The sequence below is a fragment of the Panthera tigris genome, chromosome A1 (genome assembly GCF_018350195.1).
Source record: "Panthera tigris isolate Pti1 chromosome A1, P.tigris_Pti1_mat1.1, whole genome shotgun sequence".
Taxonomy (NCBI): domain Eukaryota; kingdom Metazoa; phylum Chordata; class Mammalia; order Carnivora; family Felidae; genus Panthera; species Panthera tigris.
In genome coordinates, this window is record NC_056660.1 from 139314068 (window position 1) to 139336658 (window position 22591).

At 39.2% G+C, this 22591-nt stretch overlaps 1 long non-coding RNA gene across 1 annotated transcript in view; it reads left to right on the top strand.

Moving 5' to 3' along the window:
- The window catches only part of LOC122239449, a 42063-nt gene that overhangs the window by 7359 nt on the left and 12113 nt on the right, over positions 1-22591 (top strand). The window contains exons 2-4 of the long non-coding RNA XR_006218570.1: positions 6740-6902; positions 11561-11626; positions 21677-21742. This is a non-coding gene — a long non-coding RNA (uncharacterized LOC122239449). The remainder of the gene's footprint in view (positions 1-6739; positions 6903-11560; positions 11627-21676; positions 21743-22591) is intronic.

Sequence of the window (22591 nt, forward strand, 5' to 3'; positions counted from 1 at the left end):
TGATGGGGTGATGGCAGGAGATGAGTAGATACGCAAGGTTAGTGTGAAACACATCTCTGTTTATTATTCTAAGATATCAGCCCCTTGTGAGCATCTGTGCCTGCCGATCTCACACAAGTTTCCCCTGTGAGTTGAAACGTTGGTCTCACTTTATGTCTGTGTCTTAATGGAGCTCCCATTTCCAAATCTGTTGGAAGGTAGATAAAAGGAGATTGGGATGCGCAGATCATAGCCTCCATCGTGTTGCTTACTACTTGGGGTCTAACTTCAGTCAAATATTAATCCCCATTATATACCGCCTCATCCAATCCTTCGAGTCTTCTGGGCCCCCTAGCCTGCATCAAAATCAACCTGAATGGTTTACTGAAACACAGGTTTCTGGGCTCCACCCTTAAGGTTTCTGATTAAGGACACTTGGGGTGGGGCCCCAGAATTTATGTTGCAAGCAAGTTCCCAGGTGATATTGATGCTCTGGTCCTGGGGCCACACTTCACCCTGTGTCAATCCGGGTCCTCCTCCTGATTGTGAGCAGTGACTCTGGCTCTAAGCTTTAGCCTTCTCTACCCTGTCACAATCAGACATCTCTAGGGCTCTTCCCAGGACACTCCAAGCTCCTATCTGGTGCTCTGGAGATTGAAGTCCATTTTCTTCCTAAGCCCCAAAGATACTTTTCAAGACTAAAGACTATAAAAACTCATTCTGACAGCTGTCCACCTTGGGGACCTCTGGGGTTCTGGGGCTTGGCAGTCTCCTTCTCTCTTCACCCAATTTCCCTCTGTTCTTTTCAGTTGCTTGCAACATAATTCCCCACCCCGACCCCCCCCCCCCCCCCGCAGATCCACTCCCTGAAGCTCAGCTTTTCCCCTCCTCCCCTGAGTAGCACCAGGTCCTCATTCATTGTCTTTGCCGTGGGTGTCTGATCCTGAAAGCCAATTTGTGTCGCATCCAATAGCTTTTAGCAGAATTCTGTTCCCCACCTCAAAACTCAAAGTGGCTTCCTGGGATCCATTCCCAAAGCTTTGGCCGCCTGATCTGTGAGTTTGGATTCTTCCCAGGTACTAACTCGGATGTTGACCTTTCTCCTAGGGAAACATAGTTTGCTATTAGTTGTTACAAAATTCTAGATAATTAAGCCATGGGACCAGGGCTACATTCATAATAAAATCTGGTTTGATAATACACAGGAAATTGTGATGATTTTTCAGAATTGCAGTTTCAAGCCCACAGTAGCCTTGGAATAAAGCCAAAGTCTCTATAACATTTCTTTTGTTTGGTCCCTACCAACAACCTGTCTTACAACAAAGACTTCCTCTTGGTTGGTTTTAGAAATCATTGTGAGGGGCCAGCTCACACACAATCGCAAAGAGGATCTTCTCAGGTACCATGATGTGCTTGCCATTTTCTTCCTCTATCACCCAGGAATGTCTTCCTTCCCCAAGTCACCTGCCGCTGGGACCTCATACCCCCAGAGACTTCGTTGGTGCCTGCCTAAGGTGCCTTCATCTCCCACAGCCACCAAAGGTGGCTCTGCTCTCTCAGTCATCTGCCAGAGGCACTATAGCTGGCCATCCTGCTCTGTCAAGTATGCTTAATGTTTCTACTGACACAGGCACCTGTTGTTGGCAAGGTTGCTAATGTTCTGTCCTGTTGATACAGACCCTGATAGTGGTCCTGATCTGATCAAGACTTCATGGCACCAGTAGGTTCTTTTCTAGTGTGGGAAGGATCCTTTTGCCTTTATTGTATGTGTTTTTTCTTGGGTTCCAAAGTAGTGCTCCTGGTGTTACCAGTGACTAGAGACAATCTAGTGATAGAGCCTTTGGAAAGATGGCCAGCTGTTTACCAGAATTCTAAAATGTAGTATTAGTACCAAGAAGTATCTGCCCAAGCAGTTAAAAAAATTTCTGAGCCCACCCTCCCTCACCCCACCTGCACCCTTTGCATTCAGTGGATTTATGGGACTAGTTCACTACAATTTCACATTCACAATTTCACAGAGTTGATATGTATCATTTCCAGACCAAGGAGTTTAAGAAGTAGAAGTACCTAGGGGCGCCTGGGTGGCTCAGTTGGTTGGGTGACCGACTTCAGCTCAGGTCATGATTTCGCAGTTTGTGAGTTTGAGCCCTGCATCAGGCTCTGTGCTGACAGCTCAGATCCTGGAGCCTTCTTCAGATTCTGTGTCTCCCTCTCTCTACCCCTCCCCTGCTCACACTCTGTGTCTCTCTGTCTCTCAATAATAAATGAACTTAAAAAAAAAAAAAAGGAAGTAGATGTACCTCCTTTTTCCTTTCTTTTCCCTTCAGCTGGCTCTAAGACCTCAGGGAACATCCACATATAGGATGGAAGGACCCAGGACAACGTGAACTGTTTGTTCTATAAGCAAAAAAATAACATTTTCTGCTCACTTAAAAATAATTCAACTCTTAAGTATAATCTACCGCAACTAAAAAAATACATCTACTATTCTTAGTTACTAAAAGTTTGAGGTTTATTTGTACAGCATCTTAACGTTACCCTAATTAATTCACATCTTTTTAAATTTGTTCTCATTTAGGGTTCCTTGTCCTGGAACCTTGTTTCAGGTCACACACAGAGTGCAGTAGAAGCAACACTAAAAATCCCTTTTCTCTTTTCACATTGGCCCTTCGTTGTTGGCAAGTCTTTCTGTACCTGGACTCCCTTAATACTCCTTTATTTATTTATTTTTTTAAATTTACATCCAAATTAGTTAGCATATGGTGCAACAATGATTTCAGTAGATTCCTTAGTGCCCCTTACCCATTTAGCTCATCCCCCCCTCACAACCCCTCCAGTAACCGTCTGTTTGTTTTCCATATTTAAGAGTCTCTTATGGAGCCAAAGCATAAGAGACTGTTAAAAACTGAGAACAAACTGAGGGTTGATGGGGGGTGGGAGGGAGGGGAGGGTGGGTGATGGGTATTGAGGAGGGCACCTTTTGGGATGAGCACTGGGTGTTGTATGGAAACCAATTTGACAATAAACTTCATATATTGAAAAAAAAAAAGAGTCTCTTATGTTTTGTCCCCCTCCCTGTTTTTTTATTATTTTTGTTTCCTTTCCCTTGTGTTCATCTGTTCTGTGTCTTAAAGTCCTCATATGAGTGAAGTCATATGATATTTGTCTTTCTCTGACTAATTTAGCTTAGCATAATACCCTCCAGTTCCATCCACGTAGTTGCAAATGACAACATCTCATTCTTTTTGCTTGCCGAATAATACTCCGTCGATATACCACATATTCTTTATCCATTCATCTGCTGATGGACATTTGGGCTCCTTCCATACTTTGGCTGTTGTTGATAGTGCTGCTATAAACATGGGGGTGCACGTGCCCCTTCGAAACAGCATACCTGTATCCCTTGGATAAATACCTAATAGTGCAGTTGCTGGGTCATAGGGTAGTTCTATTTTTAATTTTTTCAGGAACCTGTGTACTGTTTTCTAGAGTGACTGCACCAGCTTGCATTCCCACCAACAACGCAAAAGGGATCCTCTTTCTCTGCATCCTTGCCAACATCTGTTGTTGCCTGAGTTGTTAATGTTAGCCATTCTGACAGGTGTGAGGTGATACCTCATTGTGGTTTTGATTTGTATTCCCCTGATGATGAGTGATATTGAGCATTTTTTCATGTGTCGGTTGGCCATCTGGATGTCTTCTTTGGAGAAGCGTCTATTCATGTCTTTTGCCCATTTCTTCACTGGATTATTTGTTTTTCGGTTGTTGAGTTTGAGAAATTCTTTATAGATTTTGGATACTAACCCTTCATCTGATATGTCGTTTGCAAATATCTTCTCCCATTCTGTCGGTTGCCTTTTAGTTTTGCTGATTGCTTCCTTTGCTGTGCAGAAGCTTTTTATTTCGATGAGGTCCCAATAGTTCATTTTTGCTTTTGTTTCCCTTGCATCTGGAGACGTATTGAGTAAGAAGTTGCTGGGGCCAAGGTCAAAGAAGTTTTTGCCTGCTTTCTGCTTGAGGATTTTGATGGCTTCCTGTCTTACATTTAGGTCTTTCATCCATTTTGAGTTTATTTTTGTGTATGGTGTAAGAAAGTGGTCCAGGTTCATTCTTCTGCATGTCGCTGTCCAGTTTTCCCAGCACCACTTGCTGAAGAGACTGTCTTTATTCCATTGGATACTCTTTCCTGCTTTGTCAAAGATTAGTTGGCCATATGTTTGTGGGTCCATTTCTGGGTTCTCTATTCTGTCCCATTGATCTGAGTGTCTGTTTTTGTGCCACCCTTAATACTCCTTTAAAGACCTTTCTAGTGGGGCACCTGGATGGCTCAGTCAGTCAAGTGTCCAACTCTTGGTTTCAGCTTAGGTCATGATGTCATGGCTCATGAATTCAAGCCCCATGTCTGGCTCTATGCTGACAGCATTCTTGGGATTCTCTCCCTTTCTGTCTGACCCCTGCATCTGCCCCCTTTCCCCCACTTGTACACACTCTCTCTCTCTCAAAAAAAAATAAATAAATAAACTTAAAAAAAAAGACCTTTTTAGAAACAGAGTCTCATTATTATAGAGTAGTGGTTAAGTTCACAGACCCCCAAAGACAGGTTTCCTGAGTTTTAACCTCACCTCTGCCCCTCATGAGCTATGGAAGGTTGGGCAAGTTACTTAGCCTCTGTGTGTATCAATTGTCTTAACTGCAAAATGGGACAATAATATTGCTTCCCTCCAGAAGTTCCTGTGAGGATTCAATGAGTCATAAGATGTAGATAGAGTACACATCTACACTGCCTAAAGTACACATCACTGTTACACTGTTGATAGTGTACCTCACAGCCCGTCTAGTCATAGATGGGTGACTTTTGGGTAAACAATTTAAATTTGAGCTGAGCTTCTTCCTACAAAATAGTAAAATGCCATATTAATAACAGAAGTGATTTGCAGTCTGGGAGAAAGGGCATATCCTTACATTTTGAGGAGCTCAACTCCAAAAGTACTTGAGTACTTGAGTACAAAAGTACTTGATGATCAAGCAACATCCTAGGCCTTTTCACGTATATTTTGCTATTAGTTATTATGGAAATCTACATAATTAAATCAGGAGACCAGAAATACATTTACAATAAATTCTACCTGGGTAATATATGGGAAATTTTGATATAATATTAACCATTATTATAAATACAATACTGTATTATATATTTACCTCCATAGTGTTAGAGTTATCTTTTAGAATTTTAGAGTTTTTATTAATAAGAAAAAGGCAAATATATAAAACTGGGTCAACTAAAAGTTATTTATATCCTAGAAACACCAGAAGGGAATGACTTTAAAAAGGGAGATTTTGAGTGTCATCTTTACCCACTAAGATATAGAAGATACATAATCCTGATACTATGTGAAGCAAGCTCTATCGTATACCTTGTAAAATATATATCGATTCTGTTAATATGAAAAAATGAAAGGTCCTTTTTAAAGTTATGGGTTGATACAATTTTATATTTAAAAAGAATGTTGTGTTGGTTATCATTCAACTTACATGGATCATTATATTCCCAAGATGAGTGGGCATATATTTGAAACCATTTTAATAAAAATTTAAAAGGCATTGGTTTATTTTCTATTACATTGTACACTTAGCAAATGTATGTAAACACCCAGAATTCTAAGAAAAACATATGCCAAAACATGCTCTTTTGTAAAATCTAAATTTAAAATAAGCTCACAAAATACCATGATAACCCTCAATTGCCTACAATTCAAATAATTAAAATTACAATTGAAGATGTTGACAGTCACATGCATAGCATAAGAGCACTAAGTTTACCATGAGAATCAATGAGAGGATGTAGTTGATTTGCTGAATTCTAAGAATCAAGTCACATAGATTACTCACATTTCTTTAAAAAGAGCTTTAAAAGTGAACAGATGTTAATTCACTTATGGCCAGTGAATATATAATATATATTAATATAATATGAACATGATAATATAAATATGTAGTCTAAATTATTTTAAATTATAAATAATCCTACCTTAATAAAATTATAGAAAATCTATATGGGAGTGTTTTGTTGTTGTTGTTGTTGTTGTTGTTGTTGTTTTTGAGATAAAAGGGATTTGAAGAAAATTAATGGAACCATTGCTCTCTGACACTATCTTTAGAAATTATTTTTCAAGGAAAATAAATTTAATTGTATTGCTAATTAAGTATCTTTTACCCTTCTAATAATAAAATTCTACTCATAGGTGACTGTGGAAACTGTAAACTTTCTCTTGTAAATTTGCTGATGAAAAATAATAAGATAAAAAAAAAGTAAGACTCTTTTTGAAATTAGAGTCTTTAATTTATTATTTTATTCTTTTTGGCATGTATTTTTCCCCTTCCTCCTCAGTTCCCCACTGCTGCCCATAAAATCCCAAATCTTATTCAAGGCCTATCTCAAATAGTCTTCCTCCTAAGAAGCCTGGTTTTGTTTTTTGTTTTAATATTATGTCTTGTGATCTCTTCTTACCTCATACACTGTATATGCTTAACTCACATTGTATTGTGCTATGTGTATGCTGCATATGGCTAGGTCCTCTGGGACAGGGCTTGTCCTTTTTCCTTTCAGTGTCACCTGTGGGACCAAGCACAGACCTATATGCAGTGGGCCCTAAATAAACATTTGGTGAATTAAAAATGTTAAGTATTTCTGGTTTTCCCAGTCCTTTACACAATAATTTGTGTCTGCTGATGATCCAAACCTCTTTGCTCACTTTCGAAGGCCTGCAAAATCCCTCCAGAACAAAGCTCAGCCTGCGGCATGACTCAGCAATACAGGGTCTGCATGCATTCCCAGCTCTGGTAGCTTCTACAGAATGGAAGGAAGTTTGTTTCAGCCACACCAGGGGGCAGTGTGACACACGTCTGCATGGCCATCAAGGCAGGTAAGCGAGGAAAAACAACGCAGTGATTCTGCAAAGAAAACATTTGGAAAATAGTTTAGCACAAAAAGGATAAATGAACTCAATTTTCTGTAGCTTAATCAGACATCCCAAGACTGGAATGATTTATATTACTCCTGCTAACAGGGAAAAGTAAAAAATAGTGTTATTATTTCTGCTGTCAACACAAACACAGAAATAGATACGTATCTGGGCAGACAAGAGTTGATCTTTGCATTTATATAAAGGACTAGAAGTGATCATATTAAAAAATTTTTTTAAGTTTATTTATTTATTTTGAGAGAGAGAGAGAGAGAGACAAAGAGAGTGAGTGGGAGGGAGGGACAGAGAGAAAGAGAGAGAGAGAGAATCCCCCCCCCCCCCAGCAGGCTCCCCACTGTCAGTGAAGAGCATGATTCGGGGCTCAAACTCACAAACTGTGAGATCATGACCTGAGCTGAGACCAAGAGTCAGACACTTAACAGACTGAGCCAGCCAGGCACCCCTAGTAGTGATCATATTAAAGTTCATGTTGTTGTACCCTTTTGTAAAGATGAGACTAGCTACAAAAGTCACAATTATTATTTGGAATTCAAATGGTCAGAACATCTTATCTATCAATTAAGAGGTTAATCTGATTCTCAATGTACAGTATTTTGGGAGTTACAAAATGGTTGAATTTGGGAGCAAGTGAATGCTTTGTGCAATTTCATTTCCATGCATATAAATATCATTATTGCCTCAAAGTTGGGATTTCAGTGAAGTCCCACTGAATTTGACATATGGTGAAACAAGGGACACTTGCATTATTCTGGTATCGGTACCATACTCCTCTACGAAGTAGCACACTGTGTGGTGCTTGTATCATCACGTCCACATTTCAGTTGCTGAGTACTTATTGGAACTGTAAGATAGGGAAAGCACTTACTAATAGAGAGAAATCTATCCTTTAGGGCTTTTCGTGGACATTTGTCATTGTGGGCACTTCTGATTGCCCAGCACCCTTTGAACACTCTTCCAGTGTTTGCAAAACATCCTGTCTTATGAGTCCCCCCCTTCTCCAGGTTGAAGCTGAAAACTGGCTTTCCCAGATTCCCTTGCAGCAAGGGTACAGGTGTGAGGCCTGGATTCCATCAATCAGATGCACTTGCATGCGACTTTGATTGGGAAGTGAGCAAGGGGAGAAAGGAGGCGTGCAGATTTTGTTATTTGGCAAGCACAGCGACAAACGTGTTGGGCTCTTTAGGGGCGTTGCTGCCAGAGTTTCTGGCATCCACTCCTGAGCATCACGCAGCATGAGCTGGGCGGCGTCCATGCAAGCGACGGTGGAGGGGCCAACCACTGACAGCAGGGGTGTTTGAGCTATAGTGGCTCCTGCAGAGCATTGGACATTGTTCCTGCTGCTCAACATCCAAGCCTGGTCTCAAGCCCTCTCAGCTTCTGTGAACTACTTATTAGCCTTTAATTAATTCTTTTTCCACTTAAGCCAGCCAAGGTAGATTTTGTTGTTTACCACTTAAACTCTGATAGAAACAAGGAATGGGAGGACATACTCCTTGTTTTTTAGACATACATTTTGGGATAACTTGTACAGATTGTATCGTGTTATGAATCTAGGGATTTTTTTTTAAATGAAAACAAGAAAGGAAGAAAGAATACAATATAATACTTGTAATCTGGACCTGATTAAAGAGCCAATAAATGAGTTAAAGCAACTGCAAATGAATAAAAATAAAGTCATTTTAATATTTATATCTATAAGTGGTATGCTTTCTATAAATAAGGGAGAGTAATTTTAATGTTCAGAACTAGGAATTTGAATTTCATACCAGAAAACAAGTTTGATATCAAAGAGTCATTTAGCAAAGTACCAATCTTTAGAAAAGCTGAATAGAAAACTGTTGTTTTTGTCTGGTTAGAACCCTGTTTCCTTTCTAGTTACAGAATCTCTCTTTATTCTTGGGAACCCTTGAGAGGATAAGAAATAATTATTGACAAGAGTGGAGCAGCAGGTTATAACATGATAACATTTTTACAACTTATCCCCAAATTTATGAACCAGGAACCAGGCTCTTACCAGATACTGAATCTGCCAGCACCTTGATCTTGGACTTCCAGCCTCCAGACGTGTGAAAAATAAATGTTTACTGTTGAAGTCACCAGTCTATTGTGTTTTTGTTATAGTAGCCCTAATGGACTAAACATTCCCCCAGCCCTCACCTCACCTCAATGAAACACAGGTCTGATTTTTTTTAAATCATTGGAGATGAATTTTGACTTATTCTTGAAGGTCAAGTAAGTGGAATCATAGAATATGCACCTTCCCCCTGGCCACTCTTACCCAGTGTAATGTTTGTGAAATTCATCCATGTTATTGTGATTATCAGTATAACTTGTTCCTTTTTATTGCTAAGTGCTGTTCCATCATATAAATGTCCAATGATGTGTTTATTCAACCGTGGGTAGACATTTGGGCTGTTTCCAGTTTGGGCTGTTATTGACATTCCTATATGCATTTTTATGGGCATATATTTTCATTCTCTTTGGTAAATACCGAAGACTGTATTTGCTGCTGTACATTAACTGTTTTTACATATTGTTGGTTTTAATTTGCTGACTTTTTTTAGGGCTTTTGTCTGTGTATTCATAAGGCCAAGGGAAGTTACAGCAACTACCTTTCAAAGAGGTAAACATTTGGTCCTTTTCTGGATGGTTGAGGCAAAACTAACCCTTTGGCTCTTTACCTGTGTTGAAGCCATCATAGCAATAGTCCCTTAATCCTAAGCAATGGTCATTGGAACCAGAAAACATACAAACCAGATGGAATCATCCACCACCATGGGAAGAAAGGCATAAAAAATGCATAATAGGGCCATAGCAATGAAAGTAATGTGGAAATTCAGAGGCCACAAGTCTCCAACTTTATAATTAAGTAAACTTGCTCTCTATTCTTCCCAATCTCTGTTTTTGAGGGACATATATGTACCCTATGTGCCTATACATTCTTAGGCAACTAATCCATAAATTGATGATCTTCTGATGGAAAGACCATCAGAGATTCCCTAGAGAGAAACCGTACATTTTTGGGAGGCCATTGGTAAAATTTGACCTGTCATCATGAGGCAGATCGTTTTCAGCTGTGGCAGTCTAGCCAGTGTACCCCTGCATCTGAAGGTGGCCTCAGAGAAGGTACAGTCACTCAGAATCCATGGACTTACAGATATTGACTCTGGATCAAATATCCTCTTTCTTTCTTGTTTTTTAAAAAAGTTTTAAATGTTTATTTTTGAGAGAGAGAGTGCAAGCAGGGGAGAGGCAGAGAGAGAGAAGGGGACACAGAATCTGAAGCAGGCCCCAGGCTCTGAGATGTCAGCACAGAGTCTGATGTGGGGCTCGAACCCACAAACTGCAATATCATGACCTGAGCTGAAGTCGGTCACTTAACCAACTGAGCCACCCAGGCGCCCCATTCAATGTCCTCTTTCATAAGTGTGAAGTGGCTTGTGAGTGTTACTGCTTTGGTATCTGTCAGGTTCCCCAAAAGTAAAGGTTACTCATTCCATAGTAAATAATTTTATTTGCAAGTTAAGATTTATAGTGAATTCACTGCAACTTCTCTTTCCTGCATACTTCTTAAACACCTGACTGAATCTTTGGCATGTACTGAAGGCAATCAGTAGATTTTTAAGAAAGCAATCAATATTCCAGAATGTCTCATCACAAAATTAGAAATTATGTAAAGATAATTGAGGTAAAACACAAAGAACACATTGTTCTCTTGACTTATATTGGTTCCTCCCTGACAATGAATTTTTATGAGCTGCTTGGACTATTAAAGAAAATCGCTATTTTAAAGTCTGTGATTATTTGTGACAGGAGTACAATACTTGTAGGCTTTTGTTTGTATATTTGTATTTATACTGAATATCTATGACCAACTGTGAGTAAAATACCTTCTGTTTTTAAATTGCTCATTTGTATAGTGCTTGCCACACATCACTTGAATGAATACTTATTAGATGTGAAACTCAAGTGCTTTATGACTTAGCTTTAAAATATTTAATTAAGAAATGAAGGGGAAAGCATCTAGGAGCACAATATAAATAGCTTATATGACTTTGTGGGGAATTATCTTTTAGAGTAATTTTTCTGAACACCTAAAACTTATACCTTCAAGAGCTGTCTTTTTTTCTTTTAACCAATTAAATAATATTCTTTCAAAATGCATGGCTTGATTTCCTCCCATCTTAAGCAGAACAAATATAATGTAGTCTACCCCTTCTACAGATGATAATTATGCATGTTAGTTCACTATGGGGTGTTGCCCTTGAGGTTTATTTAAGTGTTTAGACCAAAGGAGGGGATCAGAAACTAAAGCAGCACAGCAGTCTAGGGCCATATAGTAAATGATGGGGCCATCTGTTAAATGTGCCTCCTCTCTCTTCCTGTTCCCCTCCCCCATATTCATTGGCTTCCAATCTATTCATTGAAACTCAGGAAGATTGAGGGAACCAGATCACCTTGGTTATTCTTGCACGAACTTTTTTTATATTCTTTTACACTGTTGTTTTAGAGGGGACCCAAGGGTGACTCTCAGTGCTTTCATGCAGGTGTCAAGTGTGTATGTTCATAGGCCTTTTCCTCTCATTTTCACGCCACAGGCCTTCCTGTTTAGTGAAGTTAGCCAAAGAGTGAGTGCTGGAGACGTGACACATGACTGGACTAAGGTTTGTGTACTTTACAAGCTTTCAGTTACAAGCTTCTGGGGATCTAATATGTTCTGGGGATCTAATGCACAGCATGGTGACTATAGTTAATACTACTGTTTTATATATTTGAAATTTGCTACAAGAGTCGATCTGCCCCCCCCCCCCACACACACACATGGTAACTATGTGAGGTGATGGATATATAACCATTTTGATTGTGGTAATCATTTCACAATGTATACATATATTAAATCATCACGTTGTACACATCAAATATATACAATTCTTCTTTGTCAATTATATCTCAGTAGAGCTGCTGGGAGTGCGGAAAGTCCTGTGTACTTTATTTATTTTAAAAAAATGTTTTTAAATGTTTAAGAGACAGAGAGATAGAGAACAAGTGGGGGAGGGACAGAGAGAGGGAGACGCAGAATCTGAAGCAGGCTCCAGGCTCTGAGCTGTCAGCACAGAGCCTGATTAGGGGCTCCAAGTCACGAACCATGAGATACGCCCTGAGCCCAAGTTGGACGCTTAACCCAAGTGCCATCCAAGTCCTGTGTACTTTTAAAGTGTAAGAAAAGCATGGATGGCCCACCCAGACATAGCTTTTTAAATTTTTTTCTGTTTGTGTCTTTCCTTAGAAGCAGATCTTGGGACACAGATTCAAGTAAGAGTAGTTCATTTGACGGGTGAAGGAAACACGGGTGGTAGGGGTTTGAGAGAAGGCAGTGAAGGCAGCACAAAGAGTGTATGATGCAGCCAGGTACCCCTGTGGGCAACTGGAGTTTCACGGACTGTGCACTGGGCAGACAGCAGAGGGCGCGCTGCGCAGTCACTGAGCCCACCCTCCGCATCCAGCCAGTCCACAAAGGGTGTTCACGTGTCGTCGTCCTGCATGTGTCCATGCCCAGCGCAGCAGGCATGGGCAGGGATGTGTCTGACACCAAAGAGGGCCCTCAGGTGAAGAGATACAGGTTCGGTTGAGATGGACGTGAGGCATGGTAAAAGATAAACTGACACACACTGGACAGTTTAAGAGTTCATTTGAGCATAAATCAATAGGAATTGGGCAGTGCCAATCCACAAGTAGTCAGGAGCCGGGGAGAGATTTTTATAGAGAAAAGGAGGGAGCAAGGTAAGGAAACTGTTTATGGGCTATAGCTTCAAGCCCAGTTGGCTGTTTGTGATTGGTTGTCCTTAGGTTTCCATTTTGTCACCTTCAGGCATTTACAAACTTAGATTTAGGTTTGCTTAGGAAGGCCACCACAGCATTGAAGCCACCTCAATCTCATGGCCCCCTTGTTTAATTAATTTAACAGGCTGCTTGCCCTAAAGTGACCATGGAGGGGGCTGGGGGGCTACAGGTGTGGCATCAGTAGTGTCCACTGTAGCTGGAGACGTTGACATGAGAATGACCCCCATGATTTGTAGACTTGCATTTTGAGAACAAATTAGCAACCTAAATAAAGAGGTAAACTAAGGGAATATCAAATGACCAGAAACTGAGCAATTTGAGAAGCACACACTTGTAGCAAGCTACAGGTGAGTCCCTTGAGGATTTGCAGGGGCAAGGTGTGCACGGAAGGAGGAGTCTGGCCAGTAAGCTCACTAGCCTGAAGACAGGGAGATTCTTGATGGATATTCATTGCTTATGAGATACATTTCAGTCTTGTATAAATTAAGCATTTATGGGAAATCAGTCTCTCAGTTCTTCAAGTTTCATTTTTCCAAAGACACATACATGAGAGTCTCTGTTTCACTTCCTGTGGTTCCATCTTAGATTGAAGTCCTTTCACAAAACTAAAAGATAGTTGTGAGTTTCCTTTAACCATACTAGTATCTGGAGACATTGATCTATAATGTTTCTGGAAGAAAAACTCAATTCCTATTAAGTAGGTCCACACTGCCTGTCTTTTCTGTTTGATTTCCTGAATAAGTTACCCAGCAAATTGTCTAACTCAGCCCCCTACTTTTATAATTATCTAACTACTGCCAATTTGAATTTCTTCTGTCTTGAACAGTCAGCTGTAGTGAGATGACTGAGAGGTGATTGATTTTCTAGTGTCAGTTTACTCCACTTCCTCAAATCAGACAGGTTTTAAAATTACAGAGTGATGATTCTGGAAAATATTATGTCAAGCACTGCTTATTTATGAAAACTTTATAGTGTCTTTGTAAGATGCTCAGCTGTGGGAGCAGTGAGTACAAATAAATAGGGATTTTGTATGTTGTAGCAGAGAGCTCTTTTTATTGGCCAGCATCATTTTTGTGTGTGGATCCATTTCTCTCCACCTCCATTTGGCCCTGGGGGTGTGTCTGTAATGGGGTCTCACACATCCACATACCCTTACAGGGTTGGCATATGTGTTGATGTTATGTGTCTACTTGACTGAGCCAAGAGGTGTGCAGATTAAACACTACTTCTAGGTATGTCTCTGAGGGTATTTCTGGATGAGAAATCAACTCCCATGGTTCTTAGGTCTGTGAGCTGAGGCTAGAACAACACCAACAGCTTTCTTGGGTGTCCATCTTGTAGACAGTAAGTCATGGGACTTCTCAGCCTCTGTAGACATGTGAAGTAATTCTTCAAAGTGAATCTCCACATATATATTACATAATATATGTCATATTCTAGTGGTTCTCTTTCTCTGGAGAACCCTGACTAAGGCAGCATGTGGCTAGGGCTGGGCCAATCTTAGTACAGTGTTTGATTGAGCACACAGAGTGGAAACATGATCCAATCATGGCCAGCCTATGTATGTGTTGTGTGGGGACATAGATATTATGGATGCTGGGAGAATGAAATTCTCTTTCTGCCTCATTTGCTAATCTGACAGCATAAGACTATGCATGGTTGTAAGTCAGTATCTTGGCTCCCTTAGGTAGAAATTCCATGCAGAATGCAGCCAAGTAGAGGCAAGTAGTGGAGACAAAAAGTTCTGGAGACTTTAGTCCCTACATCTGGCTGTTCTTGAGCTCAACATCAGGGCCTTGTGGGTTTTTTTTTTAATTTATTTTAATTCACGTTAGTTAACATACAGTGTAGTCTTGGCTTCAGGAGTAGAACCCAGTTATTCATCACTTAACATATAACACCCAGTGCTCAATCCAACAAGTGCCGTCCTTAATGCCCATTGCCCATTTAGCCCATCCTTCCATCCACTTTCCCTCCAGCCACCCTCAGTTTGTTCTGTATATTTAAGAATCTCTTAGCGTTTGCCTCCCTGTTTTTCTCTTCTTTTTCCTTCCCTTCCCCTATGTTCATCTGTTGTGTTTCTTAAATTCCACATATGGGTGAAATCATATGATATTTGTCTTTTTCTGACAAATTGTTTTATTATCTCTTACAAATTATTTCTCTGGCAAATTATTTCACTTATCATCATACACTCTAGCTCCATCCATGTTATTGTAAATGGCAAAATTTCATGATTTTTTTAATCACTAAGTAGTATTCCATTATATATATATATATATATATATATATATATATATATATATATATATAGCACATCTTATTTTTTCATTCATCAGCCGATGGACATTTGGGCTCTTTCCATACTTTGGCTATTGTCAATAGGGCTGCTGTAAACATTGGAATGCATGTGTCCCTTCAAATTAGCACTTTTGTATCCTTGGAGTAAATACCTAGTAGTACAATTGCTGGGTTATAGGGTAGTTCTGTTTTTAACTTTTTGAGGAGTGGCTGCACCAGTTTACATTCCCATCAACAGTGCAGTAGGGTTCCCCTTTCTCTACATCTTCCTCAACATCTGTAGTTTCTTGTGTTGTTAATCTTAGCCATTCTGACAGGTGTGAGGTAATCTCATTGTGGTTTTGATTTGTATTTCCCTGATGATGAGTGATGCTAAGCATCTTTTCATGTGTCTGTTAACCATCTGGATGTCTTCTTTGGAAAAGCGTAGTCATGTCTTTTGCCCATTTCTTCACTGGATTATTTGTTTTTTCAGTGTTGAGTTTGAGAAGTTCTTTATAGATTTTGGATACTAAACCTTTATCTGATATGTCATTTGCAAATATCTTTTCCCATTCTGATAGTTGCCTTTTAGTTTTGTTGGTTGTTTCCTTTGCCGTGCAAAAGCTTTTTATTTTGATGATGCCCCAATAGTTCATTTTTGCTTTTGTTTCCCTTGCCTTCTGAGACATGTTTAATAAGAAACTGCTTATTAACTGCTTAATAAGAAACTTGCTGCTGCAAGGTTAAAGAGGTTGTTGCCTGTGTTCTCCTCTAGGATTTTGATGGTTTCCTGTCCCACATTTAGGTCTTTTATCCATTTTGAATTTATTTTTGTGCATGGTGTGAGAAAGTGATCCAGGTTCATTTTTTTGCATGTTGCTGTTCAGTTTCCCCAGCACCATTTGCTGAAAAGACTATCTTTTTTCCATTGGATACTCTTTCCTTGTTTGTTGAAGATCAGTTGGCCATACGTTTGTGGGTCCATTTCTGAGTTTGCTATTCTATTTCATTGATCTATGTGTCTGTTTTTCTGTTAGTACCAGATTGTCTCAATGATTATGCTTTGTAATGCAGCTTGAAGTCTGGAATTGTGATGCCTTCAGCTTTGGTTTTCTTTTTTCAAAATTACTTTGGTTATTCAAGGTCTTTTCTGGTTCCATACAAATTTTAGGATTGTTTGTTCTAGCTCTGTGAGGAATGCCGGTGTTGTTTTCTTAGGGATTGCATGGAATACGTAAATTGCTTTGGGTTGTATCAACATTTTAATAATATTTGTTCTTCCAATCAATGAGCATGGAATGTTTTTCCATCTCTTTGTGTCTTCTTCAGTTTCTTTCATAAGCTTTCCATAGTTTTCAGCATAGAGATCTTTTACCTTTTTGGTTAGGTTTATTCCTAGATATTTTATGGGTTTTGGTGCAATTATAAGTGGGATCGATTCCTTGATTTCTCTTTCTGTTGCTTCATTATTGGTGTATAGAAATGCAACCGATTTCTGTATAGTGATTTTATATCCCATGACTTTGCTGAATTCACGTATCAGTTCTAGCAGTTTTTTGGTGGAGTCTTTCAGGTTTTCCATGTTGAGTATCATGTCATCTGCAAAGAGTGAAAGTTTGACTTCTTTGCCAATTTGGATGGGTTTTATTTCGTTTCGTTGTTTGATTTCTGAGCTAGGACTTCCAACACTATGTTGAACAACAGTGGTGAGAATGCACATCTCTGTTGTGTTACTGACCTTAACGGGGATAGCTCTCAGTTTTTCCCCATTGAGGATGATATTAGCTGTGGGCCTTTCATATATGACTTTTATGATGTTGAGATATGTTCTTTCTCATCCCTACTTTCTTGAGGGTTTTTATCAAGAAAGGATGCTGTATTTTGTCAAATGCTTTTCTGTGTATATTGAAAGGATCATATGGTTCTTATCCTTTATTTTATTAATGTGGTGTATCATATTGACTGATTTGTGAATATTGAACCAACTCTGCAGCCCAGGAGTAAATCCCACTTGATCATGGTGAATAATTCTTTCAGTGTCCTGTTGAATTCGATTTGCTAGTGTTTTGTTGAGAATTTTTGCATCCAGTTTCATCAAGGATATTGGCCTGTAATTCTCTTTTCTGGTGGGATATTTGTCTGATTTTGGAATCAAGGTAATGCTGGCTTCATAGAATGAGTTTGGAAGCTTTCCTTCCGCTTCTGTTTTTTGGAACCATTTGAGAAGAATAGGTATTAACTGTTCTTTAAGTGTCTGGTATAATTCCCCTGGGAAGCCAATTGGTTCAGGACTCTTATTCATTGGGAGATTTTTGATAACTGATTCAATTTCTTTGCTGGTTATGGGCCTGTTCAAATTTTCTATTTCTTCCTGTTTGAGTTTTGATAGTGTGTGAGTATCTAGGAATTTGTCCATTTCTTCTAGATTGTCCAATTTGTTGGCATATAATTTTTCATAGTATTCTCTAGTAATTGTATTTCTGTGGTGTTGATTGTGATCTCTCCTCTTTCATTCCTGATTTTATCTATTTGGGTCCTCTCTCTTGTCTTTTTGAGAAGTCTGGTTAGGTATTTGTCAATTTTTTTTATTCTCTCAAAAAGTAGCTTTTAGTTTCATTGATCTTTTCCACTGTTTTTTTCTATATTGTGTATTTCTGCTCTAATCTTTATTATTTCTCTTCTTTTGCTTGGTTTTAGGCTTTATTTGCTTCTCCTTTTTTCACTCTCTTAGCAGTAAGTTTAGGTTGTGTATTGGGGCCTTTCTTGCTTCTTGAGATAGGCCTGAATTGCAATGTACTTTCCTCTTGGGATTTTCTGTTGCATCTCAAAGGGTTTGGACTGTTGTGTTTTCTATTCATTTACTTTCATGTATTTTTTAATTTCTTCCTTAATTTTCTGGCTAACCCATTCATTCTTTAGTAGGATGTTATTTAACTTACATGTATTTGAAGGCTTTCCAAATTTTTTCTGGTGGTTGATTTCAAGTTTTATAGTATTGTGATCTGAATATATGCATGGTATGATCTTGACCTGTTGAAGGCTGATTTGTGACCCAGTATGTGATCTATTCTGGAGAATGTTTCATGTGCACTTGAGGAGAATGTGTATTCTGCTGTTTTAAGATGAAGTGTTCTAAATATAGCTGTTAAGTCTATATGGTCCAATGTTTCACTCAAAGCCATTGTTTCCTTGTTGATTTTATGTTTAGATGATGTGTCCATTGTTGTAAGTGGAGTACTAAAGTCTCCTACTATTATGGTATTATTATCAATGAGTTTCTTTATGTTTGTGATCAATTGCTTTGTATATTTGAGTTCTTTCAAGTTGGGTGCATAAATATTTACAACTGTTAGATCTTCTTAGTGGATAGGATATAATGCCCTTCTTTATCTCTTATTACTCTCTTTATTTTAAAATCTAGTTTGTTTAATGTAAGTATGGTACTCTCTCTTTCTTTTGACCTTCGTTAGCATGATAGATGGTTCTCCATCCCCTCACTTTCAATCTGCAGGTGTCCTGAGGCCTAAAATGAGTCTCTTGTAGGCAGCCTATAGATGAATCTTGTTTTTTTTTTTTTTTTTTAATCCATTCTGATATCCTATGTCCTTTGCTTGGGGCATTTAGTCTATTTACATTCAGAGCAATTATCAAAAGATATGACTTTACTGCCATTGTGTTAGTTGTAGATTTGGTGTTTATGGTGATGTTTTCTGGTCCTTTGTAGTCTTTGAAGTCTTTGGTCTTCTTTTTTTTTTTTTCCCTCCACTCAGAGAGTCCCCCTTAAAATTTTTTGCAGGGCTGGTTTAGTGGTCACAAACTCCTTTAGTTTTTGTTTGTCTGGGAAAGTCCTTAGCTCTCCTATTCTGAATGGCAGCCTTGCTGGATAAAGGATTCTTGGCTGCATATTTTTCCTTTTCAACACATTGAATATTTCCTGCCACTCCCTTCTGGCCTGCCAAGTTTCAGTGGACAGGTCTGCTACTACCCATATGTGTCTACCGTTGTAGGTTAAGGACCTCTGGTCTAGTTGCTTTCAGAATTCTCTCCTTATCTTTGTATTTCGCAAGTTTCACTGTGATATGTCATGGTGTTGACCTGTTTTTGTTGATTTTGAAGAGAGTTCCCTGTGCCTCTTGGACTTGGATGTCTGTTTCCTCCCTCAGATTAGGGAAGTTCTTAGCTATAATTGGTTCAAATAAACCTTCCACCCATTTTTCTTGCTCTTCTTCTGGGACTCCTATGATATGGGTATTGTTTCGTTTCATGGAATCGCTTAGTTCTCTAAGTCTCCCTTCATGATCTAGTAACTTCCTTTCCCTCTCTTTTTCAGCTTCATTATTCTCCATGATTTTATCTTCTATTTCACCTATTCTCTGCTCTGCTTCTTCAGTCCTCATTGTCACTGTATCTAGTTTATTTTGCATCTCAATGGTAGCATTTTTAAATTCATTCTGACTGGTTCTTAGGTCTTTAATCCCTGCAACAAGGGTTTCTCTAGTGTCTTCTATGCTTTCTTCAATTCCAGCTAGTAATCTTATGACTGTTGTTCTAAATTCTTTTTCAGATATATTGCTTATATCTGTTTTGAGCCGGTATAATCCCTGGCTGTAATTTCTTCTTGACCTTTCCTTTGGAGAGAATTCTTCCCTCATGTCTTTTTTGGCTAAGTTTCTGTCTTTTGTGTGTTTTAAAAGCTTGTTATGTGTCCTGCACCTGAGAGTACTACTATATTAAAAAGGGGTCATACACTGTCCAGGGCCTGGGACTCCAGGAATTGTTTCTGGGATATGCTGTGTGCACTCTGCTGTTGTGTTTTGGTTGCTCTTTCCCATTTGTCAGTCCTCTGCAGAGCTTCCTCTTGCTTACAGTGGTGGAATGTTTGGACCTTTAACTAGGTATGCTTTGATTTGTTTGTTGAAGTAACTCTGAGAAAAAAAAAAGTGGGGATGGAGGAAGCCTGATCCTATAAAAACAGAAAAGGAAAGGGAACAAAAAGCAAACACACAGAGAATCAAAAAAACTGTAAGGCCAATTCCAAAGAAAAAGAAAAGAAAAAGGATAAAAAAAGCAGAAGAAAAGAGAAAAGAAGGAAAAAGAAAAGAATAAAATGCATATGTATGTATATATATATAGGTGTATATATGCATATATATATGTATATATATATATATATGTATATATGGAAATGACAGAAAACAAATCAGAAACTATGAGCCTCATTTTGAAATTAAAAAAGAAGAAGCAGGAAAAAAAAAGTTGTCTGTTGGTTGCTTGGCGGGTAGTGGCTATGCTAGTCTGGAGAAAGGCCAGCTGCATTGGCACTGAGTCATTCTTGCCTCAGTAAATAAGCAGTTGCTGGGCACAGAGTGGTGGGATTTGGTCTAAGTGGGTCCCGCCTCCACTGGGGGCTTCTGTGTTGCTCTATGAAGTCCCACCTTGTTGGTGTTGGGGGGAAAATGGCGCCACTTCAATCTCTTGTCCTGGCTGGGGATCCCAATCCCCGTTATTCACAAGCAGCCCTCACGGTATAGTGAGGGCAGTCACCTTATCCTGCACCACAACCATCTTGCGCACACAGCTGGGATTCAAAACGCAAAGTATTAAAGGACGCTGCATGGCACAGATCTTCTCCCCTCCTCTGGAGTAGAGCCTCTCTACCCTGGTGATGAAAGGCCTTTGACTGGTACCTGCCGCATCTTTTGTCCCTGGGGAGGCAATAAGCACTCTCCCAAAAGTATTCCAGGAAGGGGACCAGTGCACCCTGGAGATCTCTACATCATGCTCTGCACTCTGGGCCAGCTCTCTCCTCCCCAGGAGCATAGGCAACAACTCCACTCCAGAGAAAGTCACACACTTCCAAAACCTCAGAGTTTGAGCTCCAGAAGCTGTTTGCAAAAAATAACTGGGACATTCAGTACTTCTCATGCCCCAATCTGTGGTCCAGAGAGGTTTTCCTCTTGTGCTAACTTGATGCTGCACCTTCTCAGCTCTTCTCTTTCTCTCCCTGTTGTTTCTCCACAGGAAGGATTCCCTTCCCCTCTGTGGCTTGGCCATTTTTCTCTCCCCCAATTCACATCCATGCACTTCCCACCTGCCAAGCTATCTCCCTCCATCTGTGGAGATCCTTCTGTCTCTCCATAGATCTATTTTCTGGGGGTTCCAAGTAATCTGACCTCAGTACAGCTGTGTTTGAGAGATGAGGAAAGCCCAGGATCCCCCTTCTTCTCAGCTATCTTAACTCTGGGCCTTCTGTTTTTCTGTGAGCTAATTCCTTTTCCTCTTCTCTCTCTTCCTCTTCAGTTTAGTTTGACATAGGTTTCTAGCACCTGCTGTAGAAGGAGTTCTGACTAAAACACTTACTCAGAACTGGCAAGAAAATGAAAATGAGAAAATGCATCAGGAAAAATTTTTGAGAAATTAGCTTGATGATGGAAAATCTCCTAAAATACAATACAAACGATTTAATATCAATTAGCAAAATGTTTTTTGAGACCAGAATTTGTGTGAAATTATGACAGAAGTTTTCAATGGCTCTTGGATTACAACACCCCTCAGGAAAAAAAATAGCTAATATTTATGTTTACTTGCAGAAGAGAAAATTTCTCCTGAATATTTTGTTCTCCTAGCACCTAGTTCCAATAAGTTTGTGAAAGCTGGTGAGTAAATATATCTATTCTTTTATAATTCAGTTCCTATGTCCAACTTTATGTCCAGGGTTAGGGGATTATATTGTGAAGTGAATCCCAAACACAAAAAGCATTTCTTCGTGTGCAATATTTACACTATCCAGTAAATCAAATAGTACTTGTAATTCCTTTGAGAATTTGTAGGAAAACCATGAAATTTCAGTTGATGTCTGGCCTTGGAAACCTCAAAGGTTCATTATGGGATGGTGAGTCTTGTGGCAAATCCTTGTTCTCTCCTAGTCACCAAGATTTCTCATTGCCACCAAGCAATGATCTTAGCTATAGGTGACTTACCAAAAAAGCGACCCATAGCTGTACAGCAAAAATGAATAATTTATAATTATTATGAGGCTTCTTCATTCAGAAGTTCAGAGCTGTGTGAGTTCTGCCATGTAACATATTCATGGAAGCAGCTAGGGTTGTGAAAAGCAAGGAGGGTCACACAGTGATTGAGACAAATCATCTCTTCTCAAAATTTGTTTTCAGAACCACTTAAACTCTTAAAATTATTGAAAAAATTAAAAAAGCTTTTGTTTATTTGGGTTATATCTCTTTACATTCACCATATTAGAAGTTAGATCAGGAAAATCTAAGTATTGGGATGCTTACATGCACATGGTGCAGGTTATGAGTTTCCAATATTCTAATTTATATTGAAAGGTTAGAGTTTGTAATTGGCAACTATTACTGTGTTCTTTTCCTAAAGTAACTAGAATGTGAAGTGACGATGTCCATTAATACCCAAATATGAATAACCATATTTTGCCAGTGTTTTTTTTAAGACAGCATGGTGTTCTATCAGAAAAGTGTCTAGTCCAG